The sequence below is a fragment of the Engystomops pustulosus genome, chromosome 1 (assembly GCF_040894005.1).
Source record: "Engystomops pustulosus chromosome 1, aEngPut4.maternal, whole genome shotgun sequence".
NCBI classification, from domain to species: domain Eukaryota; kingdom Metazoa; phylum Chordata; class Amphibia; order Anura; family Leptodactylidae; genus Engystomops; species Engystomops pustulosus.
The window spans coordinates 116,334,361-116,358,072 of NC_092411.1; positions in this window are offsets into that span (position 1 = coordinate 116,334,361).

Genomic DNA, 23,712 nt, shown 5'->3' on the forward strand with positions numbered 1-23,712 from the left:
TGCTTACATGTCAGTTACAGAGTAGCAGAGCTGTCTATGCTGTGTGCTAGAGCTACATGAAGCACAGGCAATAAATCACATGCTGTACATGCGCGGTACATAAAGGAATGTCTTTTATAACCTATATAAATGTTTATTTATACATTTGTTACATATCCTTATTGTATTTTATGTAACGCGCCTAGTTACAATATCATACTAATCATATTAGTTATATATCAGGATATGTATGATTTATAGATTTAGGCCTCATGTATATGATGTATGAAGAAGCTTCAATAGATGGCCTCTGCGGCATTGTAAGGCCGGGGACATACGTGGCGGTTTTGATACATGTTTTTCATCTCGTTTTTGCATCCTTGTAAAATGCATCAGTGTTGCATACTGGCTATTTAAATGGGTTTTTGGATAAAGTGTCTTAACTTTGCATTTTATGTGTATACGTTTTTTGCGGTGCATTTTTCAAAGCAGATGCATTGCCGGCCAATGGGGGACGTATATATATGACGTATATACATCAGCCGTATATAAGCCCTCCAACTGCCGCGTGAATGAGGCCTTAGGGTGGATTCCCACGAGGCCTTTTTGTAATGTTTTTAAACGCATCTAAAGCGCAAATGGGATGGGTTTTGGCCAAAATGCATATGTGTGTCCCATGAAACTCATTCCCATGTGACAAAAGTGCCATGTTGGAATCTGCCCTCACATGAAGCCACTAATACAGCACCCATAAATGTCTCTGCTGCCATACCGTCTCTTTGGCCCATACACTGTGCAAGGTTGTGCAGCCTATTGCTGTTTAGCTGCAGTGAACCACTAGTTCCAGCATGCCCATTAGCAGATTTCACACAATTTAATCCATGTCTGGCTTCATTAAATTATTAATGTAAATAAAATAAAGTGGTCAAGATTTTTCCTCTGCACCAAAACATAGTACATGATGTTTCCCCGCTATGCAGTTCATGCCAAAAATATCGAGAGGCCATGACTCCTTGGGCTATCTTGCACCTTATCAGAAAACTGCCCACTACATGGAGTTTTTCTACCAGCTTTCTGCCATTGAAGCTCCCTATAATTGTCTTCAGTCCCCTACTATAGTCATTTGTAGTGAGCCATGCTCCTACAGCAGGATTCACATTTTTCCGTCATCAGTCTCTATGATATTTGATGCACAGAGTTCTTGTTTCCCCGATATGCAACATTGTCAGTCCTGCTACATATCTGGAAAACAAGAACTCTGGGTATCATATATCAATATGATGCACAGAGTTCAGTCCCCAGCATAGTGATCAGCCTGTGGCACAGGACTTCTCACGTTCGTGATCACGTAAAAATGTGAATCTAGCCTAACATATGATCAAGCTTACCTCTTCTTATTTATTAGCCGCAGCTACAAAGGAGTAAGGAGCTATTAGGATCATTAATACCAATGGATGAAACAAACTTGCTCCTGTGAAACCAACTACAGTCAATATTCCATTTGAAAGAATGCATAGCAGTGAGGTGGCTACACCCTGACACAATAATTGAGAAAGCCAAGTGTACAGTCTAAATCTTGGTATCCTCACCAAGGTACAAAGTACATAACATACGAACTTAGGGTGAAGACTGGCTCTGCCAAACTTTCATTTACTACTAATTCTGATATTAGTCATTCAGTTTACTCTTGTAAAAATATATAGCACAGACTATAAAACATATCTATATATGTTTAAATAATTCTATAAAATAAATATAATAAAAGTATATAAAAGCTGTATGAGGGTCACACAATTATTAGTTGTAGGGCCCTCACAAACTAATAAGGGTTCATTAACATGCGGCATGCCCGCTGTGTGCTGGAGATGAGGAGGTGACCCCTCCTCCCTCCATAGGAAACAGGGGCGCACGGCTGCACACTTGCAGAAAGATAGAGCATGCCAGGCCGCCATTGCCGTCCATGGGGACGTATATTCAGCTGCATATACGTCCCCATGTACAGCCGTGTGAATGAGCCCTAAGGGCTAAAGCTAGTGTTGAATTTGGAAAAATGTAGCTAGCAACTTCATAAATGATGTCAGATACCAGGATCAGAGATTGTGCCAAAACATGCTTTGTCACTAAAAGATGTACAAGTCCTCAGAGTTTGCCCCTGAGCACCAACAGAGACATTAAGTAATACATAGAGTGCATACTCCAGCTGTTTGTGGACATTTCAATTAAATTTTACTTTGTATTACCTCTCCTTACTTATAGAGGGGTAAGTCCGATATCCTTATCAGACTTTTCTCTTCAGCTCCTAGATTGTGTTCAGTTCTACAGTGAAGGTGGTACAGTATGCCATCTTATTGTCATATTTAAGACACCATACAACTAGACCATACAGATATTGAGGGGGGGAGGTGGACAATCTGACTGATTCGGACTTAGCACGGGATTTAACTTTCAAATTGTGTCACAAGATCAAGCTCTTACATGTACCATGAAGAAGAGGGTGAACTCCATCGGACCTGAGCGGGGAAGCGACACATGCAGGATATCGGGCGCACGATCTTAGTGAATCGCGGCACAGTGCATTATGGTCGGACAATGCACTTTCGGTGAACTCCTCCGGAGGGATAAGTAAATGTGCCCCATTGTCAGTAACTTTCCAGATTAATTGGGAAACTTTCACCTCTACTGACTTGTGCGTTATAGACAAGGCAGACACCAGCACCTGGCATACCCAGAGGACCACTCAGCCTCAGATTCTGTATCAGCAGCGCAGCATTCTGAAGCCGACCAGGAGATAAAGTGGCCAGATGCCAGTCCTTCTACGCTGCATCCACAAGGAGAAAAAAAGATCTCAGCACTATCCACGATAATTCTGACCCCCACAAACGTCCTTAATGGAGATTTGATCACAGAAGCAGGGTTAATCTCCCCATAAAGTTCCAAAAGGTGTTGCTCTGCCAGGACAGTATAGTCCCAACGTACACATGCCGTATGCTTGGCCAGGCCCTGCTCTATCCCTGTACTGCACCGTTTGTGAAATAAAGAAGTTCTTCACATCAGGAGAAGATTGATTGATCCATGGTAATATAATAAATTAGAGATAGGTATATAGACAAAAAACTTGATAAATACCATAAATGGTTACATAGATAACTATATATTTATATTATACATTTATAGACAGGAGATAGAAGATAAGCATCTCAGCATATTGTATTGGCCCTGTGAGCAAATAGGATCTTTACAGAATTATGTTGTGGCATTTCTCTTTTATTCTTGTATACAGAACTATACAACGATGCACATTATGGGCTGTGGCTCTCTCTAACATTTCCAGAAAGTATAAAAACATAACTCAAAAATGTAACTTTATCAGAAAATTTTCCAGAACAAACCCCCACCAATCTGATTACTTTATTTTATAACCTATCCTATAATGGGAATATCAATATCAGCATCCTGAAAACCACCTTTAACATAACCTTGTGTATGTAACTAACTGTACTGTATGTGGTTTTAGACAATGGTAGTATTTAGTACTGTAACTATTGTACTTGTATGCTTTAGTTCTGGTTCTGTATCTGTGAAGTAAACCTTTAGCTTTTTGAATTAACACTAACACTGCATTCTTCCAAAATACTTTTGTAAAGTTGATACGAATTTGATAATAGTGTCTTTTCATAAAACATTCATGCTTATAGATGCCTAACGGGCCAGGACATGAAGCTCTAACACAGTAAATCTGGTCATGCTACTATCTGCAGAACAAGTGCCAACAGGACTAATGGCATACCAGAAGCAATAGGGTCATCTACAATGGCCAAAAGAGCAGTCACAAACAATAGAGTGATAAAGACCATTTGGAATTCCCAATCTGTATTCTAATTGGTCTATAAGTGTACATTATCAGCCATTGTGATCATCATACAGCAAGTCATGGAAACTTGAGACAATGTTTTGAAGTCTACCCATTCAATATTATAATTGGCATGCATATTGTGAAAATACCTATATAAAGCATGTTTAGTAGCTCAGTAGAGGTTTCCCTAAAGACTGTTAACAAATATATACAATATTGTATGTATTCCACTGCACAAAACTTCCCATCACACCCAGGTATGTTTCTAGGGTTTAATAAAATAATGGTAAGCTACATGTATGGTAGGAACTTTAATCATGTTGACTTTGATACAGCAGCTCTCCTCTTTATATGAAAGATACATTTATAGTTGTGGCTTAGATACAGCTCTGCTCTCTGTAAGATATCTTTATTTTACACAGTGAGAATTGAGAGTTACATTTTTATATTTCCCTAAGTGGGAAAAGCAACAGGACAAATAAGGGCTAGAGAATGCTCTGTGAGCATGCTCAATTGGAAATGTGTCAAAACAAATACACTTTTCAAAATATGGGACATTAACCCTTTAAGGACGCAGCCATTTTGTAGCCTAAGGCTCAGTCCCATTTTTTGGATTCTGACTTGCGTTGCTTTATATGGTTATAACTTTTGAACACTGTTACTTATCAAAGTGAGTCTGAGATTGTTTTTCCCCACATGTTATACTTCATTTTAGTGGTAAATTTTGGCTGACAAGTTTTGCGTTTATTTACAAAATAAAGGAAAAAATTATGAATTTTTAGAAAAATTTGCCATTTTCGAAATTCGAAATTATTGTGTTTTCAGGCAGATAGATTTACCACCTAAATAAATTGCTTAATAACATTTCCCATATGGATACTTTACATTTTCATCATTTTTGAAATGTCTGGATAATTTATTTTCACGTCACGCGGCTTACAAATTGAATATCGCTTTTCCGGATTTTCAGAATTGACTATTTTGGGGATAAATACATTATTGAATGAAATTTTACATATTTTGTATCAAAACTCCCTATATAATCAACCCAAAACTATCAAATCACCCATCAAACTATCAGAAACAGCTTTTAGGAAGATTGTTAACCCCTTTAGATCCCCTTTGTAATTGAATCAAAATGGAGGTTAAATTTAGAATGGTCAAATTGTGCCGGTTATACGTTCATTTAGCCCTAAAATTTACACATTTCCCACCATACAATTTGTTATACAATTTGCCCTGAGTACAGAGACCACCCAGATGTGGCCTTTACATGTTTAATAGGCGCACAGCGAGGCACAGAAGGGAAGAAGCTCACTGCAGCTGCCAGGATTTTAGTTTCCTCATTGGTCCCTGTTGTAGGCTATAAAATTTTAGCTTTTGCGTTATTGCGGCCATGTGACGGCATTTTTTTTGCAGGATGAGATGCTTTTTGCAGTGTTACCATTTTGGGGTTGGTATACCCTATTGTTGAAAATTTAGGAACTTTTTTTTGAGGGCAGGAGTAGAAAAGCATCAATTCTGTACTGGATTTTTACTTTCCTTTTTTTTGGTGTTCACTGTAAAGCCTAATAATCATGTTATCTTTATTCTATGGGTCGATACGATTATGGAGATACCATACATGAATATTTTTTCTTATGTTTTACTAAATTTGTCAGATAAAACCCTAATGTGGGAAAAATGTATTTTATTTTCTATTTTTTGCATTGCCATCTTCCAAGTGGCATTGACAATAACATTGTTACTTTTTTGGCTATGGAGCTGATTGAGGGCTTGTTTTTTGTGGGACATGTTGAATAGGTAGAAATCATAATTTTTGGAGTGTTTGTTTGGTTGGTTTTTTTTAACCGCGTTCATCGTGGGGGTTCAATAATTATTTAATTTTACTCTAGAGGTTGTTACGGACACGGTGATACTATATATGTGGGTTTTGTGGTATGATTTAGACTTTTTTTGCGTAATATATGTCTCTTGATATGTTATGGGGATTATGGGCATTTTTTTTATTTATTACTTCATTTTTTATTGAATAACATTTTGATTGCTTGTTCATGATAATACTCTTCAATACTGATGTATTGCAGGGTATTAGCAGTGTCAGCCCATCTTTCAGGCAGAGATGCCATCTCTCAGGAAAAGACCCTTCAAAGGCATGTTAAATGCTGCAGTCGCGCTGACCGCTGCATTTAACGGGTTATACACCCGCAGGTTTTATACTGGGGTGTCGGCCATTAGTTATAGACAGCACCCGTGTGTCCCGATCTTGAGTTGAACCGGCATCGGCTCTGCAATATATTTTGACTCAAGCAGGTCAAAAGAGATAGAAAGGGGCATTAATTATTATTGGTATTTAGTAATTGAGCAGGTACTCGTAAGAGGGGAAGTGTGCAGTTCTTTACAGGTTCTTTGGGTGTAGCACAGGATAAGAAAATATAAAGAACATGAGAAAACAGGAGCACAGTAGGTATCTGCAAATGTTTTAAATGACAACATGGAGTTTGTAATATACCTTGATAACTACTTTCTATTTTTATGTTGAATAAGCAAATCCAAATGCCTCTTCCAGCCCTTCTACAGTATATATAGTATAGTATATATAGGGGGTCATTTATCTTATTTTCCCCTTTTCTGCGCTCATTTTGCGCCATTTGTGAATCTATTTTTTGCACCTAATTTGTCTTTATCATTTTGGCTCTTTGTCAATTGCAGGGTTTTTTGTGCTTTATTAGGCTCAAATTTAAAAAAGGCGCGATTTGTTGCGCAAAACAAACCATGGCCTTCCTAAGCCTGCTCAGGATTGGCATGGTATTGCACAATTATTTGCACCCATTTAGGCTCAATAGTATAATAAATTGGGCGCAAACATCTGTAAAGGGTGCAATAACTGATGGTGAATTGAGGTGTAACATTAAAAAAAAAAGCACAAAATAGGCGCAAAACAGCATTAGGCAGCAAAAAGGTGCAGAAACACCAATGGATCCCCATAGTATTTTGTAAATGGGACTCTTCTATAAAGAATGAGTAGAATGGAAACTGAATTGGGACTGGGTCTTTTTAGAAAAAGCCCTTTTCTTATTCATCTCTTTTTTTGGTTGGTTGCCATGGGAATCCGTAGTTAGAAGGAGGATAGGAGGGTAGGTGGGTGTTGTTGCAGCCCTACCACATGCACACATGTATTTGTTAACACAGTGTTAACATATGTGTTAATATTGCGTTAATGCATGCATTTTGTAAACACAATGGGACTTATTTAGTAAGGGTCCCGCAGCCGCATTTTCGTCGGGTTTCCCGACTTTTAGCCAATCGCGCCGGTTTTCACGTGACAGAAATTGGGGGGCGGGTCGTCAGACGTTCCGATGGGTTCGGACTAAGCGCGGGATTTAACATTCAAACTTGTGTTGCAAGCCAAGCACTTACATACACCAGGAAAGAAGAAGGTGAACTCCGGCGGACCTGAGCGGGGAGCGACAAATGCAGGATATCAGGCGCAGGATCTACGTGCATCGCAGCATCATCGTCGGAGAACACATCTCGGGGATCGTAACTCGGACAGGTAAGTAAATGTGCCCCAATGTTTAAAGCTATGTAATAAGTCAAATCTCCACTTCTCATCTGTTCTGATGCTTTAGAAAATGCATGTGTTACAGCCACATGTGAGTGTACTTGTGTATGTGTGTGTATAAGTACAAAAACTGTGATGCTGCCATGTGTTCATCTTCTTATTCCTTATTACATTGAGTAAATAAGGAAAAAGAGCCATTTTTGCTGTTGTAATTTTTTTTAACTAGCACTTTGTCATTGGCCTATTAGGCCCAGCCTTAAAAGTAACTATGGTACTCCACAGCAGCCCGTGATCACATTGCTTGGGGCTATGAGAGTGGCAGTGGAACCTCCTTTCTCCGTCTCACTTCTTAGATGTCCTGGTCACTTTAGATTTGGGCATGTAAGTGGTTCAAAAACCCCAGCATTATGACTACTCAGGGCAGACGCAGTAAGAGCCTAGCTGTGTATAACTAGTGTATATCCATCACTGCACAGGTGGGTACACTAGCGATACCTGCACAATTTAACATTTTTGGCTTGGAACGCTATGGGGAAGATTTATCAAGTGTCTGAAAGTCTGAATATTTCTAGTTGCCCATGGCAACCAATTACAGCTCAGCTTTCATTTTATCAGTGCTCATGAATATTTTAAAGAGGAGCTGTGATTGGTTGCCATGGGCATCTAGAAATATTCTGACTTTCAGACAGCTTGATAAATCTGCCCCTATGTGTCTCATCTTTATCAGGTGAAATAATGAACTATTCAAGTTATTTATGCTCTCCCATACTGAAGCCCTAATACATATGCAACCATTAACAGACAACAGCCCATTCATTTAAAAGTATATGAAAAACTATTGGTTTACATTTTTGACGTTCCCTTGTACACTTATTTCACTATTGAATAGTCTATTATCTCATTGTTATCTTAAGGACCACATTCTTTGCTTTTCTTTTAGCTGTGGATCAAAAGTCTTTAGAAGAACGATAAATCCCCAACATTGTATAAGACAGAAAAAACTGGTCTCGCCAGCTCAGCCTAAATACAAAAAGTCTTACTTAAAGGAGTATTCCCATAAAGACAAGTTTCTTATCTGTACTCAGAATAACAAAATAACACATTCTCTAATTCACTGTTATTAACAAAAATACAGCATTTCACAGATATAAGTCCAACCTGTCTCTATCGGTCCTGGTGTACACAATTTCAGTTGCCCCTAGACACAACCCAGTAACTTCTCACTTAGGGTTGGGTGGCCGCCATCTTGGATTTTTGTGTGAGATCCTGGAGCTGAGTTTCTGTCTGTCTCTGTGTGGATTGTTTAATATGAGAATAACATTTTATTTTCATAAGGGAGATATAGACAACACTTACTGTATAACTCAGCCGTAGCTCCAACCTTTCACCTGTGATCTGTGCTGGACTTCATCTTAGTGGACTCTTCACAGATGACAATTCTTCTCTATCAGTTGCAGAACTTTGATAACTTCTTCAGCTCTGTGCAGCACATCTCTACATCCATTTGTAGTCAGCAGTCCCCCATTAATTAATGTGTAGCATAGCAGCCCCTCGTATTAGTTAATTCAGTTAAGTTAGTTAATAAATACACTGTTCAGTAACCCCCAGTTATAAACATACTGTCAAGCGGCCTCCACTTGTCCAGCAGTTTTTTATTATTAGACTCCAGGAGTTCCCCTTATAATACATTGTCTAGGCCCCAATCTCTATAATATAATGTCCAGTAGTAATATACTATCCAGTAGCCCATCCACTTTCCCCTACTTATAATATACTGTCCAGGAACATATTCCACCTCTTATTCCATGTGCTGTTTAGGAGCCCAACCAACCCCCCCACACTTATAATATACTGTCCAGGAGCGCCTCCCCCCACTAATAATATGCTGTCCAGGAGTCATTTAATAATATAAACTCATTATTTGACACTCCCGCTTCTTCTTGTCTTCTCACTGTATGACGCTGCGGCCTGATGATGTCATCACGGCACCACCATGCCATAGAGTGTACACAGTTAGAGCGCGTTGATGTCTCTGCGTGTGTCATTTGATTAATCAATTCAATTTTGTTTTAAAGACACACATAGAGTTGATTCTCTATCCCTTATCTTGGGTCAGCGTCTATCTTTCTTCTCATTGACGTTACGGTACCGTGGGCATTACGTACATTCATATAGGCGGACGTATTGCCCATTGAAACGAATGTGGATGGATGCTACCTGTACCGAAATGGTATGGTAAGGGTAGCATACAGGCAGAAAAATCTGTTTGTGTGAAAGAGGCCTAATAGACATTTTAAATTCTTATAATTTACTATTAGTATCACTTTACATTCAAATTCTATGTCATATGGTGGTATCTGTATCTAGGTGATTTCTAAAGTCAATTTACAATATAAAGTCAATCCATAGAGTAGTTCTGATTAAAGATACAATGTGAAAAAAAGGGCTAAGGGCTGGAACCCTGAAATGTAACATGTGGCTAGTTTGTCCACTTTGTGAATTTAATTGAACAATGTACTGTTAATGGACTTAACATGGACTTAACAGAGCAGCTGGGTACAAAAACATGTGCCTGTTTATATGATATGAAGATGTTGGATGAAAAGTGTCAATTATAGTAAATTATAAGCGTTGTAAAAATAACTTAATTTTTATGGCCATTTTACCTAAGACCTCCAAAAATTTACAAGATTAATTGTATCTCTACTCTAGTAGCAGCATCTTTCATAACTTATAAACCCTGAAGAGACATACTGTAACTAGTGCAATGAATTCTCCTCTAGTATTAAGTGTTCTAAATACAAATATAAATGCAATATATACAGTATAGATGGTGATATATTCTATGATGCAGCAAATGCATGGAAAATCTGCAACATTTCATATATTCCACAAGGAGTGCAGAGAAAAAATAACACATGTTCAGGGCGCAGCAGGGTTGGGCAGTGAGGTCACACTTCTGATTGTAGAAAACAAGGGGGGTGAAAAGTCTACATTCCTCTTGTGTAAAAGTTGTTTTCTGGTATTCTAATAGAGCTAAACCACTTGGACACACTTTGTTTCCCTTGGCCTCTTATATTTTAAACAGCTGATGTAAGCAAATTTCAAAAAATATTTTTAATTATTTATTTATTTTGGATACTATGAAATGTGCTGTAAATGAAATAAATGTCCGAATCTTCATAGTAAAAATGTTTTGCTTTGCAGAATATTTTGAACAGTAGTACAGTATTCACATGTTACCTTACTGTATGGAGGATATAGTGGAGCAGAGTCTATTAAAGGGGTTTTTCCAGGAACTAAAGTTAGGCCCTATCCATGGAAGAGGGCCTAACTTGCTGATCAGTAAGGGTCGCATTGCTGAGACCCCCACAGATCGCGAAAAAGAGGGATCCGTCGGTCCCCTTGTCACTCCGTCAGTGTAATGGAGCAGATGGCCGTGCATGAGTGTTCTGCCCTATTAATCTCAATGAGAGTGCAGCAGGAATTGTGAGCGACATGGCCGCAACGTCTACGGAATTGAAGAAAGAAGAAGATGCGGCGACACGTGACCAACTCCGGAACTGCAGAAAGAAGACACTTATGAAAAGGTAAGTATATCCGAAAGTTAGTAAGATTGCAGGTAGATGTAGAATAGTTAGGGAAAGTTTAATTAATTATTAAAGGGATCGGTCCAAGTTAAAAGAGTAGGTGATAGTTATTTGATTATTAGTCACTGGGATTCACACTAGTCAGGTACAGTATGAAATGTCTTATCTAAGTTCCTTCTTTTATGTGAAATCTCCCCAGTTTACCTATAAAAAAAACCTCCCCCAACATCAGAAAAATATGACTCTTCTCATCCCATTTTCACATGTGATGTGTCAAGTTTAGTGGTTTCATTTCAGAAGCATCTATCTTCTGTTCTAAAGCACCTAGATACATATTAAAGATTGAGATTTCTGAGCCCAGGTTATGGTTCTGTGAGCCACAGAACTGGACAAACAGGCAGTTAAAAAATAGGTGGGAACTGGATCTGCCACTCGCAATTCTAACTATTCTCCAGTTCTGTAGTTCACAAAGCCAATGACACCATCAGCATGTTTCTAGGCGCTAAAGAACAGAAGATTGGGGCTTTTTTGAGGTGACACTACCCCCCCCCCCCCACAACCACTAAACTTGAAATCTCGTGTAAAATGGGGTCATAAGCTTTATATTTGCCTGACTTTGGGGGAGATTTTTATAGATAAACATAAATGTAGGGATTCTTGAAAGTCAATTTCATGCCCAACCTGAGAAGGCTAGTAGGGTCCTGGGGTAAAACATGGTGACAGGTCCTCTTTAAGTGAAATAGCTACTCTTTAGTAGAGTTGAGCGAACCTGTAACCAGCTTTTCACCTTAAATTAAGGATGCTAAAAGAGGGTTCATAAACACCCACCAGTGACACCCTTTAAATGATGCTGATGGCACCGTGTTTATTTATTTGTTTTTTTACAGTGTGCAAAGAGCATTGTGTGCTGAAACTTCCCCTGCTGCTGAGATATTACATCAGGCAATGGGCGGCGGAAAATGCTAAGGGAGCAGGGGGTGGGGAAAACAGTGAAACAGTCTTTGAAGATATTAAGAGCCTCCAGAAACACCCCCAGAGCCCTTCAGGATCATTAACATACTTTTAAAGAAGTCCAAGGAAAGGAGTCCATGGAAAGGCGGCCATGGATAACAAATATAAGAAGATCACTACAGTCTCAGTGCCTGGATCTATAAGTAAGTGTCCCTGGTTTATCATGCTTGATTTTGATGTTAAGTTTCCTTTAAAGTGCAGCTCCAACAACAGTTTTTTTTCACAAATCAATTGCAATGTAGAATGACTTTGCCTATTACTTTCATTACCTTTGGAATTCAATGTTGACTGTGGTACTGTGGCTGCAAAATAAGCCAGAATCACCCCCCCCCCCCCCACACACACACACACACCACCAACCTTGACAAATTTGACAAACCTTGGCTATTTACTGTACGCATCAAGACATTACTTCGTACAGAAGTGTAAGTGTAGACCTATTGAATAAAATAGGAAGACATTTAAAAAAAAAGTTTAATTTCATGTTTTACATTTATGAAATGTCCTAGTCAGATATGAGCATAGCACTATTTCTAGTGCAAATTAAATTATAACTATATTTTAAATGCAGTTAACATAATGCAAGTAGGAAAAGTAAGCACAAAAAAGACAAAAACAAATCTTATAAATAAATAATAAGGCAGAATGTCTCCCACTATCTGGTTACCATACAGACTCTAGTGAAGGAGTTTCATCTTACTTTCAGCTCTTTTCACTGCATACATTTTTAGAACTTCCTGTTGTTCCTAATCAAGTTTCATTGTGAGAAGGAATTGCGTTACAAGCAGGTCACTTTTTCATGGAAGCAGGTACTTTCATATTTACATTTTTATATTACCGGTTATTTTAACTAAATTATTCCAGGCACAGGATGTATGACATCCCCCTGTGTTGTGGACCCTGCAATAAGAAATGGTGGGATACCAACCAATCTGTAAGTACAGGCGGTCCCCTACTTAAGAACACTCTACTTAATACAACCCCTAGTTACAAACAGACCACTGGTAATTGGTAATTTATTGTGCTTTAGTCCTAGGCTACAATAAACAGCTGTAACAGTTATTAAAGGTGTCTGTAATGAAGCTTTATTGTTAATCCTGGTTCTTATGACAACCCTTATGACAACATTTTTAAAATCCAATTGTCACAGAGACCAGAAAAGTTCTGGCTGGGATTACAATTATAAAATATACAGTTCCGACTTACATACAAATTCAACTTAAGAACAAACCTACAGACCCTATCTTGTATGTAACCCGTGGACTGCCTGTAGTTACATATTTTAACAGCATGTCATAATTTCATTTGTGTTAGCAATACTTTACTGGTTATAAGATTTTGGCACAAATATTGATCTTTTCTAAATAACAGTTTGTATTGGTGTTTAAGAATACATTTGGAGAGAATTATCAGTACTGCTACATTTTCTATTTAAAAGAAAACCTGTCGCCCCCAATTTCCCCCACTCTGTGCCTTTTAGTTCACTTTATTTCATTGATGACATTATATCAGTCCTTTCTGCTTTCATTCCACTAAAAACAGCTTTTTTCAAGGAAGCGGGGAAGCTACAGCATACAGCCAAGCTCTCTGTACATCTTTCACTTACACCCATGTTACTGTATTACTGACAAAGAGCTTGAAACACATTTAAAATAGCATATCTATTAAAGAAGATTGTTTTAAGCATCTAAAGAAGTAAAGTGTGATCGCCAAAGAGGGAGTATCCCACACAATCAGGGCCAGATTAAGATTGGTGGGGGCCCCTGGACACAAAATCTGATGGAAGCCCCGCACAGAATGTAGCCCCAGACAAGGTACACATTTTGTGTCTATGTAATAGGTAGTCTGTAATCCATGTAGGACATGTTTCCCCCTTAAGCCTCGTGCATGTAAGGGGACCATGATCTGGTTGTACAATTTGTAGATGAATCACGGTGTCCATAGATGTCTACAGTTCCTCAGTAATTAATATACAGCCCCCAGTTATCAATGAATATATGCAGTCCCCAGTAATTAATAACTGCAGTAATTAATATGCAGCCACCTGTAATTAATATATACAGCGGTAGTGGACCCACGGTACCACCGCGGACGATGATATAAGCCAACACCTGGGAGCAGAGTCTAAGTGATATTATATAGAAAGGTAATAACAGCACTCCAGACGTAGAATTGTGCAAAAAGGCTTTGAGTCGAAACGTCGCTTTGAATATGGAATAAATCCACTTATCTTTTTGCACAATTCTATGTCTGGAGAGCTGTTATTACCTTTCCATATACTATTTTGGAGGACCTGAAGCCCGGCCCTGTTTAGCGTGCACCCTTTTTTTCTTTTTCTATTTCTGTGCTGCTTGGATTATCTTTATAAATGCTGATGTGTGTTCATCTTCTTATTCCTATGTCGGTGTTTTACAGTGTAGTTGGACAGGTTTTAATATATCTTTTTCTATGTGATGTAGTAGATTACTGTTTGATGCAGAAATCCAGTGTTCTGTTTCTTCCCTGCCTTGCTGTGCACTAGATCTCTGTACAAGCAGTAACACTGTTTTTGTGTCCTGATTGGCAGGGTTTCTGCACATTCACATGAATGCCCTGACTGCTATTGGCACGACTGCCCATAGCTGAGGTCACAACCAGGAAGTTCCCCCCACTTTAGGAAAAGCTGAGAGGATTTTACATATTGCATCATTTATCTATTAACCCTATATCTCAGGATAGGAAGAAGCCAGAAGCATGATACCGGTATCATTGGAATTATTGTCAAAGGCTCTCTCCAGCTGAGCCAAAACTATTTTTTGTCAAGTAACTTTACAGTTATGCTTTTAATCAAAATAGATTCTTCTTTTTTAAGCATAATTGCAAAAAGCATATTTATGAAAAAAGTGCAGAATGTTGTATGCATTGAGAAATGCAGGATAAACTCCCGGTAATAGTTTGCAAAGCCCAGGAACCTCTGTATGGCACATAGACCCTCCGGACGCGGCCATTGTAGAACCGCAGACAGCTTGACAGAATCCATCTGGAGGCCTCAGTCAGAGACAATATAGCCAGGAAAGGAAGGCTCCTCTGGTGAAATACTCAAGCTTGGCGTAGAGGCGGTTGGCCTGGATGCGACCAAAAACATGCGTACGTGGGACTGATGTGACTCAGGATCTGGAGAGAACACCAGAATGTCATCAAGATAGACTACAAGTATATAGCAGATGCCTGAAGATGTAATTGACAAATTCTTGGAATACAGCTGGCGCGTTACACAGTATGAACGACATCACCAAGTACTCGAAATGTCCATCACGAGTGTTAAAGGCAGTTTTCCACTCATCACCCTTGCAGATCCAGATGAGGTGGTAGGCTTCATGAAGGTCCAGCTTGGAGAAGACCTTGGAACGACCAAAGCAGTCAAAGAGCTCCGTGATCAAGAGCATCAATAATCAATGCATGGACGAAGTGACCCATCCTTCTTGGTCACAAAGAAGAAGCCTGCACCAGCCAGAGAAGAGGACTTACATATAAACCCTCTCTGCAGATTCTCCTGAATATATTCCGACATAGCTGCAGTCTCGGGAACTGAGAGAGGATACACGTGACACCGGGTAGAAGTACCCAGCACCAGATCTACAGCACAGTCATAGGGGAGGTGTGGTGGCAAAGTCTCTGCTTGTTTCTTGGAGAATACATCAACAAAGTCCCGGGAACAGGTTGGTAGGCCCTCCAGAGACCTGCGAGCTACAAAGGAGACCTAGAAAGGCACTGGTAGAGGCACCACCATGCAGTGAGACTGACACTCTGGTCCCCAATGAAGAATCCCACTCACTCTTCTTCCAGTTAAGGATTGGTGCGTGCAGCTGCAGCCATGGAAAGCCCAGCAGGAGAGATAAGGTGGAATGTGGCAGCACATAAAAGGACAGTCTCTCTTTATGCAGGGAGATAGGCTCAGTATGGTACCGGACTAGGTCAGAGAGAATTTGTCTGCTGACTGAAGAGATGACCAGAGGCTTCTCAAGGAGAACCACAGGGATGTAATGCTGGGAGACCAGAGAAGCATCCACAAAGTTCCCTGCAAAACCGGAATCCAAGAAAGCAGCAACCTGAATCTGACTATGGGTGCCGAAGCTGAGGAGCACAGAAATATTCAGGCGTGGAGAAGCTTTGCTCTCACCTGGGGACCCTTCTCCCAAGAACCCTGGGTGCTGCCATTTCCCCGAAGCTGGGAACGAACAGGACAAGCCCCGATTAAATGTTCGGAACTGGCACAATACAGGCAGAGGTCCGCCTGATATCGTCTGGAGCATTCTTGGAGGGAGAGCCGGGTTCTGTCCACCTGCATTGGTTCCTCTGCAGACGGCGTGGCCGGGGGCAGAAGCGGGTTTTGGAAGGCAGGAACCAAGCGAGGCGGGCGTCCAACTCGGGCTTGCGGATGCTAGAGACATAACTCCTCAGCGAGCTCCTTAAACCGAACATCAATCCGAGTGGCCAGAGTGATGAGACAGGTCTTTGATTTGACCCAAAAGTCCCTTTTTAAAGGTCACAATCAGGGCCGCATCATTCCAGGTGAGTTCCGAGGCCATGGTACAGAAGGTTCAGCAGCGCGGTCTCAGCTGAAGAGGCTTGTGCAGGTTCCTCAAAATGAACCAGAAATCTGTAAGGAATGCTGTGAGAGTAGCTGTGACCGGCTTGTCTCTGTCTCAGAGAGGGGTAGCCCAGGCCAGGGCTTTCCCGGAGAGGAGACTGATGATGAATGCCACCTTCAACCGTTCTGTGATATCACTGAGTGATAAAGCCCCTGCACAACTTAGGGTTCCTCATCATACTTGGTAGACATAGAGAGTCTCAGCCTTGGTTCAGCGGCAGGCAGACAAACTAGGGTAGCAGGAATCTGTCAATGTTGCTGAGTGGCAATCAACTGTGGCAGCATGGCAGTAACTTATCCAAGCGGTTCAGCCAGTTTAGGTAATGGAACCTTGACGGGGTCCATGGCCGGATCTTACTGTCATGCTTCTGGGGTAGTAAACCCCATGGACCACTACGAACGAAGACACAATCCAACACCTGGGACTGGAATCTAAGTGGCAGCTGGTTTTCACCAGTGCCCACCGTAAATTGGGTTGGACATGCTGCGGTATGGTACCACCAGGTCATTCCACACGTGCAACTTGTCTGCAGGCAATCTTGTGGTCAGGGACAGACAGGAGGTCAAGACAGACAGCAAAGATTTAGGTTCTGAGACAGAGCAGGAGGTCAGTGCTTGCAGCGGAGGAACTTAGTCAGGAACCGGTCCGGGGTCACAATGGGAGGTCAATACATGGGAAAAGATTGCAGGTAACAGCTTCCTCTTAGGCATTGAGCACAATGATCCGGCTGGGGATGCTGGGAGAAGCTGGCTTTTAAACAATTACAGGAAGTGGCCAGCGCCAATCAGCGGTGCGCTGGCCCTTTAAATTTACGAGTGCCGGCACTCGCGCCTCTTAGGGTGCGAGGATGCATGCGCCGGAATGGGAGCAGTAGTGTAAAGGGGTGAGTGACAACTGGGAGAGTGGTCGCCGTGGAGAAGGGCATAGGTGGTTTGCAGGAGCACCCGTGACACCTATTCCAAGTTTTCCATCCGATTGCTGATAAACCTCTCTGTTGGGACATGTCCTGTAAATTAGGTTGCAGCCTGTGCCTCTGAAAGGGCATGTAATTTATGGTAAGAGCAGGGATAAGTGGCTGCCAAAAAAAACACCCCAAAGTCATGTGATCACTGAAACCTATAGTGCTTCAAACATCTTAAATATACATTGCCGCAGGTTTATTGACAAGGTAGAACCTGCTTCTGTCACTTGACTGAAGGTAATCAAATATTTTAATATTTTGTATGGATTGTTTTAGAATTGTATAATGTTACATTTGGATATGTGATTTAGGGTTCTCCTATCATGAACTGTGATTTCTTCAACAAAACATACATTTTTAATGAGTGTTGTAGTACGACTCATCGGGGAAAATGAATCATATCCTGGTGTTGCAAGCTTCAGTTTGTCCCCAACCACACTATTTGCTAACTGCTATTTGTTTTAGTTTGAGAGACTGTTTTGTGTCTCCCTGCTTTGGAAGAAATACAGGCAGGTCCCTTTTAAGCACTATTAGTGATCAACGGCTCTTTACTACATAATAAAAGAAAAGGAAGAAGCCGAGGCTTGCCCATACCACATTCCACCAGGGCACACCCAACTGCTCTCAAGCAGGCTTACAAAAGCTTCACTGCTTCCCCCCAGTGGTAGAAAATTGTAAAACCACTTCCCCATTCTTTTAATGCAAAGAATAACACATATTTTAAGATAGTTAATGGAATTATGGTCAAAGGTTATAGCAGACCAGTATGGGGCTGGCCTATTATGCTTTCCTGTTCTAGAAATAAGGAATGGGCAGAATAGATGTAAAGTGAAATATATTTTTTAATCCATGATAATGCAGAGAATTGCTGTTAAGATTGCTGATGAAAGCAACAGAGAGAGATGAGCGATAAACTGTATGACAAACTGTACTGCACACTCTTAGGAAGAACTAGATGGAATAAGTTATATATACATACATACATTGGGATCCCCTTTAGCGGCTACGTGTTACGGAAATCTTGGTCCTGGACAGCTAGTTTTGTAAATTTAGCTTTGTAATGAAAGTTGTAAGATAGTTGTCAAGTTCTGCCCTTGTTCACACAACCTCAGGTTCTCTAATGACTGATAACATTTGCAGATTGAGCCCAGGAGAAATGAAACCAAAACAATGTGTGGTATAATATCTCAGTCTCTGCGAACTGATGCTGTCAAAATTAAGGCAGATGTGAGATGCTTTATTTGTGTCACACGGTATTATACAGGGAAGACCTGGGCTTGTTAACTTAGGGATAAAGAAGTAATGTCCATAGTCCATTGGTTGCTAAATTATTACATGGGCATCGGAGACACTAAGGCTTTGTTTTCCCTGAAGTGTATATAATATCGTAAATCCTTCTTGTGAAATTGGCAAACATTGGAGTGGGTCTTCCAAAAGTCTCCAAAGAACACCAAAGAAAGAAAAAACAATGATACATGCCCCCCCCCCCCCCTATGTCTAAATATACTAAGTAGTAATTATAAAGATAAATTACTTCACAGAAGATCCATATGCAGTTTCCATATCTTTTTGTATTCTTGCTAAATACTCTGATACTGGATACTAAATTCTGGTACAAATTAAATGACATAGCATGAATATTATTTGTAAGTCGCATAAATCATTCTATTTTCTATGTTGCTGTTGTACAGTATACTATAAGTCAGACAGTTGATAAACATGTTGTACTTTACTTTTAATTTAATATTTTTATTCCTTTCAGTTTCTTACTTACCATCATCATATGAAAATACACAGACTTCACCCAAATTATGCTTTTGGAAGAAAAAGAAGAATACAGTGTTCCCCGCATCACCTGATCTATTTACAATGGGTACGAATATATATAAATATATGTTTTATTGAGAGACAGTGAAAGGTAAAGTGATAGGAAAACGCTATATTTCACCGGGATTTCTGCCTATGTCTTCTAAGACACAGGAATAATACATCTTGCCCATGAAAGGCTGGATGATAAGTAAAAGGTCTCCTTTTCCCAGTATAAGCTCTCACAAGAGCCTTAAATGTCAATGCAGAGGCAATTGTGGTGTATTTCTATGGATTCAGTTAATAAATTCCATTTATACATGAGAAAATTTTGGAGCATTTTTGTATCTAGAAATCTGTTAACTGTTTATAATGCTTATGTTAAATTTCCAACTTTCTTTTACCATAAATTTGTGGCTTATCTACCTATAAATAACTTTATGTGTTCTACAGAAACCTGGGGAAAAGATGCAATGCCATCTACTTCACAGACTGGAATCTCATACAGAAGTGACAGTGAACCCTGTTTATCAACAGTAATGTTTAATTCCGAGCTCCCTGGCAGTGCCACCAATCTATTTAATGAACTAAAAACTCCTCCATCTTGTATGATTAAGAGTATTACTATAGATAATGATGCTACTGCAAGTAAGTGTTTTGTATAATGTTGTGTCTGGTATAAGTTTAGTGAAAGTTTATTGTGAGTGGACAGCTCTTTGTAAAGGAGCTACCTACTGAAGGTTTGTGGTCAACTTTATGACCATATAACATGAAGACTTGACGCAGTGTTTACGCTAGGATTTTTTTTTGCGTTTCAATTGTGTTTTCATTGCAGCTTTGAGACACAATACAAAAACAATGGGGCACGTTTACTTACCCGGCCGACGGAGTTCCCGCAATACGCAGTGTCTGACGATTATGAACTCCGTCGCGATTCACTAAGATTGTGCGCCTGATTTCCTGCATATGTCGCTTCCCTGATCAGGTCTGCAGGAGTTCACCATCTTCCTCCCGGTGTATGTAAGTGCATGTCTTGCGACACAATTTTAAAGTTAAATCCTGCGCCTAGTCCGAATCTGTCCAATTGTCTGCTGGCCCGCCCCCCGATTTCTGCCGCATGAAAGCTGGAGCGATTGTGCCAAAATCTGATTGCATGAGACACAATCCCCTTCTAAATGCCTGCCCCAGTAGCGCGATCCCCGAAAACGTCAGAAATCATCACGAAACCCCATTGTGCAAAACACATGCATTTTGGTGAAAACACATATGATTTCATCGGACGGGATTTGCCTGATGTGTTTAGAATGTGTTTCAAAACTACAATGAAAATTTCTGGTGTGAATGCGACCTGTATTGAAATTCTGGAGTTGTGTATGGTCTGATAGCACAGTGCTAAGTCTTCATTAATAAGTCGGCCATAATAAAAGGGAGTGACAAGTCTTCGGGCTTTTTCATATTGTTGTTGGTTTTCACATCGGTGATCAGTGATTTTCTTGGATGCCTTACTGAGTATTGATTTCTTTGGGTGTTTTCACATTTTTACCTAGCTTTTATCTTCACTGATTCATTGTCGGTGGAAAAAAGTTTAAACCTGTCCATTGATTTTCACTGATGTGGATCCTGCTAGGCAATAGAAGTCTACAGGTCAGCAAAAAAAAAACTTATAACAGGTCAGTTTTCACTGAAGAGGATGAGAAACCAGGTGTTATATTTTCTAGTTTTCTATTTCTTTGTGGACACGAAGACAAAAGCAAAACGAGATATACAACGGAGGCAAAAAGTAACTAATGTGCAACGGAAGAGCAATACAAACACCAATTTTAAACCACCCTTCAGGTGCGTTCACATGTGGCACATGCGTTTTCAAACACATCACAACATTTGAGAAGAGGAGCTCTACATTGATGACATTGCTGTTAACATTGCGTTTACAAAATGCATGCATAAACAAAATTTTTACATATGTGCTAACACGTGTGTTTGTAAACATAATGTTAACAGCAATGTAATCAGGTAAATCTTCTCTTCCTAGCTGTTTTAAGGCATTTAAAAAGGCATGTGTTTACACTACATAGGCCTCATTCAGATGTCTGTTGTGGGGACATATATCTGGCCACAAGTTTGCGGAAGAATATACGTCCCCGTAGATGCCTATGGCGACCAGGTGGTGCTATGGTAACACACACGTGTGGCACTGTACAGTATATGGGGAAAAAATAAAGCATGCTCTATCTATCCCAGTGTCTACAGCCGTGCTGCGCTATTTCCTATGGAGATGTGAGAGGTGAGCAGTGCTTATCCCTCTCCAGCGTGCCGACATGCATGGACATGTTCTGCTACGTTCGTGTAAATGTAGCTTTACTTTACTAAATGAAAGGCCTATTAGAAAACCTTATAATCAGGACATTAATTAAGAAATAGTCTCCATAGGAAAGTCTATTGCTCATAACTGGCAGGGGCGTAACGAACCAGACCCCGGAAAGAGAAGGGCCCAAGCCGCAACACTCACACTCCCGGCCCAGGCCCTCCTGTGACTGCTGATGATAGCTGTGGAGAGCGGGGGGATGCCCACCTCTGCGGAGTGGGGAGGGCACCAGCGATACCCACAAAGGGGATTAAAATCTGTATAAGAATATGCCATTCCAACCTTTGGTTCCATTAATGGAGGGGCCGTAGGCCATAGGATCTGCACCGTTCCATCTTGACATCAGCATTTCTTGCCCCTTCTCCCTTGGGCTTGGGTTGGTAGGCATTAAACCTCCACCGATCATAAAGTGGATTACATATCATATATCATATCATATAAAAGAAAAAAGTAACGTTTTGAACAATTGACTTTTAGGCTCCATATCTCATCATCTACAACTTTGAACAAGAGACTGCTATAATTTTATAAACTATGATCTTAGCTGTTCCATACATACATTTGTATGAGATGGCAAAGAAGAAAAAGAAAGTTCCACCACCAGAAGCAAAATAGTAACAATGCAATTACATGATATCAATGTGCCGAATTAAGCATATTCTAAATAGTCAGATTTATGTATGAAATATGTGGTAGTCTGACACTCAAAACTGTAGGGGATGGTAAGATAAGGAGCCTGAAAGCCAAACATTGTTACCTTTTTGCTCATTTGTGTACAAAATATCATAAAATTTCTTTTATCTCCTTAAAGGGGTTTGTCCATGAAAGAAAGTTCTCAAATTGTAACCCCCTATCACTCAGTGTAAAATAACGGGGCAGAGACTTTAAGCAGACACTTTATGATCCCTATAGTGCTATGAGATGCTGTGTGCTGACAATGTGATTAGATCACCAGGGTACAAGGTATATCTACACTTTTGTTTAGCTTCTGAACATTCATTAGTATTTGACACATAGAAAAAGAGAGATGAGGCTGATGAGAGATGTTGAGATCCATGAGATGGATATAACACACAATGACACTCTGCTAACTCAGATATAACACACACAGTCAGCTCTGCTACATGCCTCCTTCCCCTGCTATAAAGATTTTATCTTATCTGTAGCTTGTAAATTTGTGTACAATGCTGCATGGTGGCAGGAAGAGTTTATCTGTGAGCTTGTCTTGAAATGGAGGGGGAATTAGAGAATATATAATTTTGGTATCCTGTGTATATTTAAGAATCTTATCTTTGTGGGAATAACCACGTTTTTCAAAATTATATTTTTTTATATACTTCATTTTACTCCAGATTGGTGACTTTATTGTAAGAAAAACATTAAAGCTTCATGTGCTTTTGACAGTGAATGTAATTGCAGGTCCAGGGAAACAAGGTGAGTCTTGGATCAGCAAGATTGGAATTTACACAAGCAAGCTGACTTCTATGAATTGCTGGAAAGGAATGAAAGAGGAAGCTGTGCAACTTAATAAAGGTTATATTTCTATGAAATCAAGTTTTGACTTGCTCTGAAATGTAGAAATACTGTATATCAAATAAGGTAATAAAACATAAATGAAAATGCCAATTTTTCGAACATTTATCATTAAAGGGAACCTGTCACCAGGAGACCCATTTTTAGCACTCCCCCAGTCCCCACAGAGCATAGTACATACGTTGCCATGTGACCTTTCAAATATATGAAAACACGCATCACTTGGCTTAGCGACGCCCCCTGCTCCTCTACAGCCAATCCCGAGTGTGGTTAGTTATTCATATATTTGAAAAGTTCACATGTTTCCCAAGGGTGGAGGGGAACTGCTCCTTTCCAACCCCTCCCAATTGGCAAATGCCTAGTCACACAGCAGATGCTAATGAAAGGTACAATATAACATATCTTTTTTTCTGTAAAA